This window comes from Microcebus murinus, chromosome 1, assembly GCF_040939455.1.
Source record: "Microcebus murinus isolate Inina chromosome 1, M.murinus_Inina_mat1.0, whole genome shotgun sequence".
Classification (NCBI taxonomy): Eukaryota; Metazoa; Chordata; class Mammalia; order Primates; family Cheirogaleidae; genus Microcebus; species Microcebus murinus.
This window is the reverse complement of record NC_134104.1, coordinates 127,921,982-127,933,693: the sequence shown is the minus strand read 5'-3', so window position 1 is coordinate 127,933,693 and position 11,712 is coordinate 127,921,982. Positions and strand designations below refer to the sequence as shown.

At 33.7% G+C, this 11,712-nt stretch overlaps 1 protein-coding gene across 7 annotated transcripts in view; it reads left to right on the top strand.

Moving 5' to 3' along the window:
* Positions 1-11,712, top strand: part of SATB1 (SATB homeobox 1) — a 96,399-nt gene that overhangs the window by 1,365 nt on the left and 83,322 nt on the right. Inside the window, exon 1 of one of the 7 annotated variants that reach the window (XM_076005587.1) lies at positions 2,723-4,921. The exons of the other annotated variants lie outside the window; for them this stretch is intronic. The gene's annotated coding sequence lies outside the window, so the exon portion shown is untranslated. Of the gene's footprint in view, positions 1-2,722; positions 4,922-11,712 lie in introns of those variants that run through there. 7 annotated transcript variants of the gene reach the window in all.

Here is an 11,712-nt window from a genome sequence, read left to right as displayed (position 1 = left end):
GTTGGCAACTTTGACCTCTGCGCCTTTCCTCAGTGAACTTTCTCAGCGGCAATATGGATTTCCAGGCAAATGCTGTAGGACTTGGACTCCACAGGATTGTAAAAGAGACAGGGAAAACAGAAAGACACCCTATTCCCGGGAGGGAGAGACCCTTTCTGCCCTGACTGACTCAAGTTCCATGCTTGCATCCTTGGAGGCCAGGGGGCCTGACTTTCTTAAGAGGACAGAGGAGGGGGGTAAGAATGAGTAAAATGCGACTGCTCCTGTCAGGTTTTGTCCTAAGCAGTCCCTGAAATTTACGGTGTTTGTGCTGCTGACAGAGTAGCTCATCCCGTTGGAACTTAATTGAAATTTACACCCTATCTAAAGTGGATTTTTCTGAGATGTCAGGAATGTGAGATTTATTCTATAGTCAAATGTAGCTGCAAAAAAAAACAAAAACAAAACCACATACTTTTAAGTCTGGAGAAAGTAAGGTTGAGGTGTTTGTACTAAAAACCTTTAATCTCGTGTGTGGTACTAGTACTCTGATTTAGCAGCAGTCCTTTATTTCTATTGCATATTATTTTGGTAGAACAGTGGTACATTGATATACTGGCTGCTCCAGTCTGCTGGCAAACATTAGCATTCAAGCTTACATTTTTGACAAATGTGCAGACAGGAATAGCATGAATAGGCATCTTAAATATTAACAACCTAAGCATCTGTTGTGAAACAAATTTAATATATTTACTCTGTTTTTCTCACATTGTTAGAAAAGGTTATAATAAGTGCATAATTTCAACTTTAGTTAGCAGAAGTAACTGGCTGTATCTTTCACTACCTCTCCAAGTGTTTAACACAATCACCAGACATAAATACTTTAATTAACTTGGTTAAGCACATTATTAAATACACTTTAGACAATGTGCATAGTATGTAAAATATAACAGTAGTGAAAATATGTATCCTATTTGTGCACATTTTAAATGACTATGCATTTTATAAATATGCCAAATATGTTTATTCTTCATCTTCATTTGACACTTATTACTTCATATTTTTTATAGTGGAAACAATATTTTCAATGTAGAATTGTTCAGTCATATGTAATACATAATATGTAAACAGTAGCTATAAAATACAAAGCATTGTTAAATTTGAATATGGCTACATGTAACAAGATTATACAAGAGAAATAAAATCACGACTCAATTTTGTATTCCTTTCTGAATTATGAATACAAATGATGGATGAAAAAGAACATATAGGGATTTCCCTCCTAAAGTACTAGCTCCTTAAAATGTGTGTGTGTGGGGTGGAGGGTGGGGGGGGAGAGACAGAGAAAGAAGACCTAAAGAACTTCCAAAAGACTGAATAGTTATTTCCAGAATCAATGCATTCCTCACTTTCCCACAAGCTGAAATATGTAATAAATAATAGTGCTTTGTATGTAAAAGTATTCAAAAGGAATGCCTTTTGTTCAGTTGTTGTAATAAATTAATATATTCTTTGGTTGATAATTTACAAAAGTAGTTCTTTTGTATCCCAGCATCTTTAACAAGAAGAACAACAAAATGAATATTGGTTTATTTCTGCAAACAAATCTGTTGCCAGCTATATGAACCTGTGATTGAATAAGATATGATATGCTACATGATGGTTAAGAAATACTACATTAAATTAGTAAAGACTGAAATATCTGGAGGAGAATTTCAATTATTTTTTTCATGTGACAGGTTGTGGATTGTAAATTAGGTCTAAAAGGTCAGGTGACAGGCACCTGTTCCTCATTATTGTAAAAATCTTTTGGTTACAAACACTATTAAGCTAAACACAACATGGATATACAGCAGGGACTCTATATAGCACTCTAGTGGTTTTTCATCTGTTCTCTAAATTTTCATAAGGGCCATATATAGATATGCCCTTTACACAAATACATCATTTCTTCCATACATGTTATCTTGGATGACTGTAACTAATATTAGTGCTTAGAATTGATGAAGTATATAAAATAAATGCTTATGACTAAATCAATCTTCAGACTATGTCTAGACACATTATAGTCAAATGCAAAATATTCTTTTTAAACCCTTCTTTTTCCTTTATAATATATTAATTATTAGAATTTTGTGTTTTAAATAGAAACTTCCTCAAATTACCTTTTATATTTCTTAAATGAGTTCCCATTTTAAATGATGCCATGAAATATTTTGCTCAGTACTCATAAATAAAAAGAAAATTAGTTGCTGTATAGTGTCATAGCTTTATGGCACACATAAAATAGAAAAAAATGCATTTTACATGAATGCTGTTAGGAAGGATATCATCATTTGATCTCTAAACTTGCTGCTTCTCTCTGGAGAGTTCAGCAATATTTCTATTAGAATTAAAGAGTGTGGTTTTATTTTTATGAATGGTTTACTTTTAGATATTTCAGAGAGCAGAATAAGCATACATATTGAGAAGATTAAAGTAGCACGAGGTTGCAAAATATTAAAGGTGCCAGTTGCTTTTAATTAGCAAATGAGGAAGATTTTTGAGTAAATTAGATAACTTAGATTATTACATTTTATGTTATTTAAATATGCTTTTGTCTTTTTGGTTTTGTATAGTTTATGCTTATTATATTAAGCATTCATTTTTAGCATTTGTGATCAGATTACAGAGTAGTCATTACTCTTGCTTTTCAAATTGATTTGGTTTTCAAACTCCAAAACTCTGTGATGATTTTTACAAATTGGTTTACATTTTGACAGAACAGAGTTAAGTTAATTAATCGATCAGGCACGAAAAATCATCCACAGTAGGGTATATTTTCTGGTAAAATGAAAGTTATGTTTCAGCATGATGAGCATCAGGCTTCAGTAATCTGTTCCTTGTATGGAATGAACACTTCCTACTTCGAGCTAGCAGGCACCTACTGTTTATTTACGCTGCATTAAACTGACAGCTCAGCAATCAGAGGAAAAATATTACTTACCTTCCTGAAGTAAATACCAGTTTATAGGTTAGTGCACGTATTTATATTCCTGTCACCACTAAATAACGGCTCTGTCTCCGTTTTAATATCTACCTGTGCTATAATCCAAGGCTTCAGACTCTTCCTGGATGGGGATAGGGGTCGAGAGGAGTTTTTCTTATTTCCCAGTGGCAAAACTTGAAAGAAGAGTAATTTCATCGTCTCTTTTCTGTCATGTGAGAACCAGTTGAAAGAAATGTTATGCACTTTTACTTTGCACACCTCAACTATAACATCAAAACCCCGAAAGAATCAGCATGCCACTTAAAATAGTCATCTTAAAGCAACCTCAGGACAAATATGTTCAAACACATTCAAGTGTGTGTTTGCTAAATTAACTGTCTACAAAGTTCCAAATAGATTATACTATTCGATTCCCTAGATAATAACTTCAGTAAAGTGTCTTCCTTTCCAAGTCTTAGATGGAATGTTTGAGTTTTTAATGGAGTTCTGAAAATGAATATAAAGGGGGCTCATTGTTTTATTGATTGATTGATTCTCCTGTCTTTTCTCTGGAAGTATTCTTGCCTCTTTTATTTGTCTTCTTGTTAATCTGACATCCTCAAGGTAAGGGAGATTTCTACTTATAATACTAAATGTATTTGTTGTTTTCTTTTAAAAGTTCCTCTCTTTCAAGACTCCCTTAAAATGTCAAAATCCTGTTAAAGTTCAGGTCCAAAACTCATTATTAACTTGACAAAATGCTTATGTTTACTTAAATTGTCTAAGAAGCTCTTGCACTCATTGTCCATACACAGTTGTCAACCTCTAATCACATATTCTGCTGACATCAGAGTAGAATATGGACTTAATACAGCATATAAATTAAATCTGTTACACAAGGTTCTTCTCCTTCACTATACCAAAGAAAAAGTGTCTACTATGGTAATTTATATTTCATTTCTAACTGCTATTCTCAATGGTAAGTCTATTTAAACTTGATGTCTTCATAGAGTGTGATCAACACATTAACACACATTATTTTGTACTTTTGAACTTATGCCAATGGTACCTTGTGCTGTTTATTTTTTTAAAAGTCTTTTTTAAGATCAGATATTTCATTTCAGAGTAAATAGATACAGATTGTGTGTATATATATTCAGGGTGAGATTTAGTAGTGTAGCAATTCACCAGCATATTGGCCTATTTTTATTCTTTCAAGCTATTCTGTATCATTTCCACAGTTGTTGCTGTCTGAAAGTTCATAATAGAAATTCTAATCACCTCTTTCAATGGACTTTCAAGGAGGTAATTCCGTTTATGCGGTGATCTAGTTTAGTTATAAGAGATGAAATTTAGTTAACGGGTACTTCAGGATTTATGTCCCCAGTTTCTGCCGAAATTTATCCAGTCCAGTTATTTGACATTTGGTAGAGAAGTGTCTTGTAATCAAAAATTGAGTTGGTTCAGTTTCCAATGGAGGAAAGATCTTGCTGGATAAAACATTTAACTGTGCAATATTTTATTACATTCATCACTCATTTTAGAGCTTGCTTATTGTTCCATGCATTTTTGAGTACCTAGGGGTGCAGGTCCCCCAAATGAGGGTGAAATGCTTGCAGAGGAAGCAGATGTCAGGCTGCACCTGGTTGTGCCTTTACTAGTAAGACTGTGGACCTAAGCTGGCCCCCTCCTCTGCACCCCTTCCCCCCAGGTGTGCAGGAAGTAGAGGGCGTTATACTGGGTGAAGTGGGTGGACTCTACCCAGAGCTATGACCTGATTTGTGACGCACCCTCAGAACTGCAGTAATGGTCCAGCTGCTTCACAGGCAACTGGTAACCACCTCATTTGGGGATGTTTCTGCCTTGCTAGCAGTGCCAGAGAGAACTTTATCATTGTCACCTCATCAAAGACTACTTTTTCAGACCTCTCCTGTAGGGCTGGATTCGGAGAGAGCAGCCTCTGGTATTTGGAGGGTAAGTGCCAGAAAGTTCCTACAGTCAATTCCATACAGAGAATCAGAGCTCCAGCCACAGTGAAAGATAGGCATTTAGTGTTCCGGGGAGGTCTTTCTGTTGGGATATTGCTTTTTCTCAGCTATAGATGATCTGGGACCAGATACCAAGAAAAATTCTTCAGTGGGCATTCTTTTTTGGCTATGGCAGCAAGCTCCCAGGGGAAATTATCAGACCTTCTTTCCTTTTGATACTTAAAGAAAAGGTATTCAGTAAATCTGCATGAGGGGGACTTCCTTAAATGCAATTTTCCTGGAAGCAAGGTGTGTAGTAGAGTTGATTGCTAGAAATTCCTCTATAGTCTTATTCAATGGTTTCTAATATGCCGTTAAGAGCATGTAAATGACAATTTGGACTTTCAGTGTTTATAATGTTAAGGATTTTAAGGTAAAAGAGGTTTTATGTTATAAATGTTTTATTGTAATAATTATTATAAATAAAATAGAACCTAGTGTATGCAGATACCTTTGAAATGGAGATAGTCTTGAATATACCGTATCCATAATTAGCTGTTTGATAGTGAATGCAATTGAGTTTTCCTGTAGTGAACCAGACAATGGAAATCATTGAGGATTAACAAAAGGGCTATGTTATTCTTGATATAACAAGCCTTTCTTTCTCCCAGAAAATATTTTATCAGTGAATGAAGTACTGAATTAATGCTTTTAATAAATTAAAATGCTTGCCATTTTAAATTTTAAAAAATCTATCTGTAGAATTGATAAAATAATCCAAATGTTTTTCATTGTATTTTCACCAACAGAAATGATACTTAGATGTCCTATTTAATGGTAAACAGATTTCTCCAGACTGTGGGAGGAAAGAACAATGTTTTAATAACTATGCTTCTTTTAAAAATTTTTTTCTTAGAGATGGGCTCCCTTTTGGGTGGTTTAAGAGGACTTGAAACAATTGAGAACATTGTTTTAAAAGTTTAAAAATGACAGCTTCGGTTTGTATTGAGGTACTATATTTTAATAATACTGTATGCTTATTGATGTTATTAGAGCAGTAGACAGTTAATTACAGCCTTTTCTGAGACATGTTAACTATATATTACCAATCATATTAAAAAAGAATGATGTATACTCTTTCATGCAAGCTGCTTCTTGCTGGACTCTTTTGAAAAATTATTTTAGAATGTATGGAGTCTGACTTTTGGTCCAGAATCATCAAAGGTTTTCTACTAAAACAACTTAATTTTAAAACTTTTCACTGGGTTATAAAATTTTTCTCTTTATTTTCCTTTGCAATTAATGTTGGCTTGATACCTTTTGCCAGTGTCAGTAGAAATTGATGCCCCCAGCGGTTTTAGTTTTGCTATATCGTATTTTGAGATGCCCACGTTTTCTTGTCTTTTGATGACTGGCTAGCATAAACCATTAAAAGCTTATTGAGTTGATTTAGCACCTCTTAATACTTCTTTTTGTGGAATCATTTTAGTTGCTGCATCTTTAGCCAAATTATGTTTACTTAAAATTCTATATAACCTAATTTTAAAATACATTTCAGCAGTCGATCACAGTGGTAGTTCTAAGATTATTTCATTATCCAAATCTCAAACCTGAGTTTTGGCGCTGGCAAGGCAAAACAATGGGTGACTGACACTAGAGAGATTTCAAGCTGGACTTAGCCTTACTTAGAGATTTCTAACAAATTGGTTAACCATTTGAATTCCCGTAGTTAATTTGAATTTGTAGACCTTGTAACCTTATAATGTGGCACTTAAAAATGTACTAGTATTCCCACTTTCTGAAGTCTGTAAGTGCTGCTCTTATTTATTTCTACAAGGTGTTAAACTACAGAGAAGAAATTAATTATAAGGTACATGTCTGTGTTATATGAAATAGCAGGAACTTCACAGCATTCTGTGCCTTGCACATAGTAAGCACTTATTTAAAAATTGCTAAATTAATGATAAAATATTAAATGTAGTTTGTGCTGATAAAGATTTACTGGGAAAGGAGACTTTTCTTCCAAATGTGCCATCTTTACTGTGGTTATCTGTACACTTAGTCTACACAAGCCACAGTTTTCCAGGTAATTGGATAATTATTTTTTTTAACTATGTACTTTTTTGTTGTTGTTGTTGACAATAGTACCAGAGTCTCTGTTTTATCTCATTGACTGACCTTCAGTATTAGGTTAAGTGTCTCTGTTGAGGTTCATGGTTCTTTGGTGTTTGGTTGTGGTAACAAACTATATTGCAGTAAACACAGAGCACTCCCCTGAGTTCCTTGCAGTTTAGCAGCCATTTGAGGTCTTTCTGATATTCCAGAACCAAAAACACTATGCACTAGTAGTGGCTCAAGGCTGATTGACCTCTATTTGTTCTTTCCTGTAATAGTGATTTTTTTCATGATACTGTTGAATAAATATCGACCATATTTATAGCATAAAAAACAGTTTCCATTGTGGCTATATACACTTTAAAAAATAGTTTAAGTTAGGGTGTTTATATTAATGAAGATTTCACTCCGTTCCTTAAAACTAATACTAGAGTTGCAATAAGGTTAGGTTATCTACATCTAAAACATTCTGAAAAGTTTGGGGTATTCTATGAAAGTTATCTAAAAAAGACACTTCCTTTTAAAATTTATTTTCTTCTTAAATGTGTGTGGGGCTATGTGCGAGACAGTCCTATTTAGTTTCACAAAAGAAAATATTCCTTAAGTAGTGCACTGCTGTGTGACCTATTACATTATCATGCACATTCTGTCTCTTTAAAAACAGTCTCCTCTATTTGCCCTATTAATTGTTGATATGTTGCCATCCACGAGAAAAAAATTAGAGCTGTAATTAAATAATCATGTGATGCTCCTTAGTGCCAGTGAGAGCAAACTCATTTTTCCAGGCCTTGATGGTCACTGATTATTGTATTACTACTGGCTTGCTTTATTTTTTTTAATGATTCTCTATCTGTAGATTACCTAACCACTGTCCTTCTTTTTAAAATTAAAGAAAGTAGAGAACATTCAGCCAGTTAATTGGCTAGAGGTCCTTAGGGACATAAGGTAGCCATACCTCTTTTGCTTTTGGTCACCTGGTAGGTTCTTTGGGGAGGCTACGTCAGTGGTGTGGTTGCCTGCCATTTAATTTACACTGGTGTTTTGGCTGGGATGGAGGCATATGGGGAATGCCAGGAGAATTACAAAAGGAGACGGGTATTAAAATTCAGAAATGATTAAAATTGAAATAAAAGGATGCTGCTTCTTTGCCAGTACTCTGGCAGTCATAATGACACATAGAGATTAGTTTCCACCTTCATCTTTTCCTTCTTTCTCATTTCCTCTTGTTTATTGTTGACACATTTTCCTTATGTCTGTCTCCCATCTCTGTCTCTGTATCTTTTTGCACCATTATGCATTCCTACTTCTCCCTCTTTCCGTAAGCATGGAGAAGCCTACTTAACCTTATTATAACAATAACAGAATAGGTTATTAATATTTAATATGCACATGATTAAAATTTCTCTCCCTTAAACATAGGTCAGCTGTATTATTATTAACCGGCATGTAATTTTTCATTTAAAATTTTCTTATTCTGCCCCTTGCTGTTTCTGAAATGCAGTTTACTTTAGTAGTGATTTAATACATAACGTTTAGAAAACTGTGGTCGGCTAGTGAGAAAAGAACTTACCAGTCATGGATAATCAATTATGCATGAACTGAGATGTAACAGATGGAATCTGGTGAGTTAAAGTTTCTCTTTGCCTTAGTGCTTTTTTTTTTTTATTTGTTTGTTTGACACCTGTCTCTTATATAGAGATAAACATCTAACATAGTATGTAAGAAATTTCCTTATATTTTTATTTTCTCTTTAAAGTGAACTTAATTTTTTAAATTAAATTTAAAAACAGAATTTTTTATGTGGTCTTAAAGATGATCAGATTCTGACTCATAATTTTATAGTTACGGAACCTGATCCTGCTTAACTAATGAAGGATAACTCAGGCTAGCAAGTAAGAAGAGGCAAGACCCAAATCTAGTTTCCCTATCTTTTCTGCACTACTTTTCCCACTATGCCCTTCATCCTCTCTTTTTTGGGAGTTGCTTAATAATGGGGTGTTAATACTAACTCTGGATTATAAAGGCTTTCTAATGAAAACTGTGGTAGACTAGTTTTAAATTGTATAATACTCTCTTGTATGACATGCAAATATTATCTCTGTACATATATCATGTTATACTATATGTATATTATACATACATTTATTCATACTTGGATGTTGGCCAAACTATTGGATTTCTTAAATCTATTGAGAATGCCAAAGATTGGTTTTACATCCTAAACTGCAGCATATGCCAGCCTTGAAGATGCATTTACACTTGCTTCTAGTGTTGTAAATTTTTAGTGACAAAACTCTTTTGTGCAAAGTGAAGTAAGTTGTTTTTGAGAGCCTTGTTACCTCTAAGGAGAGATAAGGAGTTTAATTTTCATTAAATATAATGCGAATATATGGTATTTCTTCAACTGTTACAGTAATAAAAGAACAGTGGGTAGTGACCATCTTTAAAGCAATACAGTCTCAAAACAGTTACAAGCTGGTACCCATCAAAATTTTTCATAAATATGCTGTTTGTTTCTCTCCCAAATGTATTTATGTATTAAAAAAATACAAATGAAAATAGTCTTTACAAAATAAATGAAATGAAGTGATTAAAAAAATAGCCTCGAGGCTCTCTAGTTCTTTTTTTAAAGTTATACTGTAGCATTATTTATCAACTTTTTGCTTCATATCAGCTGGAAATTTGCATGTACATTTATAGTCCATATTAGTTATCTAATGAATTGAATTTCACAATAAACACACTAATAAAGAAAAAGGTGCCTGCAAGATAGGTAACCAGGTATGCTTTAGCTGTAGCTATAAGCTATTTTTTTGTATTTAATGCTTTTACACATATCTTTTTAATGTGGCTTCACTATGTATTAATATTCCTTAATCATGCATATCAGAAAAAATGCATATACGTAGGTATGAACTTTAATAAAATATGATTTATACATGAATTTCCAATTCATTAAAAACTCCATTATTAATATAAAAGCTCCTAATATAAAATCAGTAGGAATAGAGGATGTGAAACAGAATATAGAACAGAATATTGTAGAAAAGATGATATTTCAGATTATTATATGTAGAAGTAAATACTTTAATCCTTATTACTATCACTAAAAAGTAACTGGCAAAATTAAATTTGAAAGCCTTTTCATTTTTGCAACAAAAATTATTTTCTTTTATTTAAAAAATAGAATCTGAAGTCTTTATTTGTAGACAATTTGTAAATTATTACTTTATACAATTGTTGCAATTGCAGCTGTGCTGCATGTGTGTGACACTCTTAAGTACTGTTCAGCTGAAAGGGTCTGCTATTTCATGAATCTAGTTAATTTTTACTGTTTTGAAAAACATCCAAAAAGAATTTTTGGACTTAAGGTACTCTTAGTTGCTTGTTTTTGTCTATGATTCTTTCTCTCCTTTTGCTGAGATATTGTATTGAATAAAACCTGAAAAGAGAACCATTTTCTTACATTGGAGGATCTTCAAATTGGGTGGGATCTTGGTCTCTAATTACCAATCCATGTCAATTATCCTTGGGTCAGGTATTCATAATATGAATTAATTATCAAGCATAGACTGGACTGTAGCTGTTAGCAGGTAAGGACAAAGCATTGAAGGAGGGTGGGGATTGGTTTGTTCAATGTATTGTATGTAGCTCACTATTTCTCTGAAGCCTGGTATAATATTTTCATGGTAATCTCTACTAGTCTTAGGAATAGACGAAATAATTGTTTTTAAAAAATTTTTATTGTGTTTGAGCACCACAGTAGTCTTGAAAAAAAAATTTTTTTATTGTGGTAAAATATATATAACATAAAATATGCCATTTTGACAATTTTTAAAGTGTAAAATTCAGCGACATTAATTACATTCACACTGTTGTGCAATGATCACCACAATCTGCTTCCAACTCTTTTCCATCAGCCCAAATAGAATGTACTTTAGTTTTGAATTAAACTTCTCCTTCGATTCGTCACATTTCAAATATAATGGTGATATTTAATCATTGTCCAGGTGTGGAGCATTTATTTCTAATGGTGGCTTTCCTTCCCAATGGGCAAGCCCTGGTCCAGTGCCTCATGGCAATGGGCATAGCGGCACAATATCAGATATTGCCTTTGGCTGATGTTTCCACAAAAATGACCTGGATTAGGATTCAGGCACATCATAACCTCAAACTCTTTGTCTCTCCAATTATGCTAGGAAAGATTAGCAATAACTTTCACATCGCTAAGGAAATTTGGATGATATGTACATCTTGGCTAAAGCTTGATTGGGAACAGTTGCTGTTTGACTTCACTGGAATTAAAAATCAGGGGATTTTACCCTGAGCTTCCTGAGAGTATTAAAGGCACAGTAGCTAGGACTGAGAATGCCCTGCAGTTGTCTCCTTGGTATGGTCAATCTGAATACTTTGGTTCTGCTTAAGTGCAATGACTTGGTCTGGAAATAAGTTGAATGGTTTTCAGCTGTTTAAGAAGCCCACTCAAGGTCGAACAGTTTTTTGGGGAGAAAAATCAAGCTCAACTATATTGAAAAAAGAATTAGAGGAAACTTGGATGATTCTGGCTCCAGTAAATAATACACTGGTTTTAGACCTGTACTTCCATGTGTAATTTTGTGGTTAGTTGCTTATGTCTGTGATGATAAATCACATACCTACACAGGATTTCTGGCACCCCAGTAA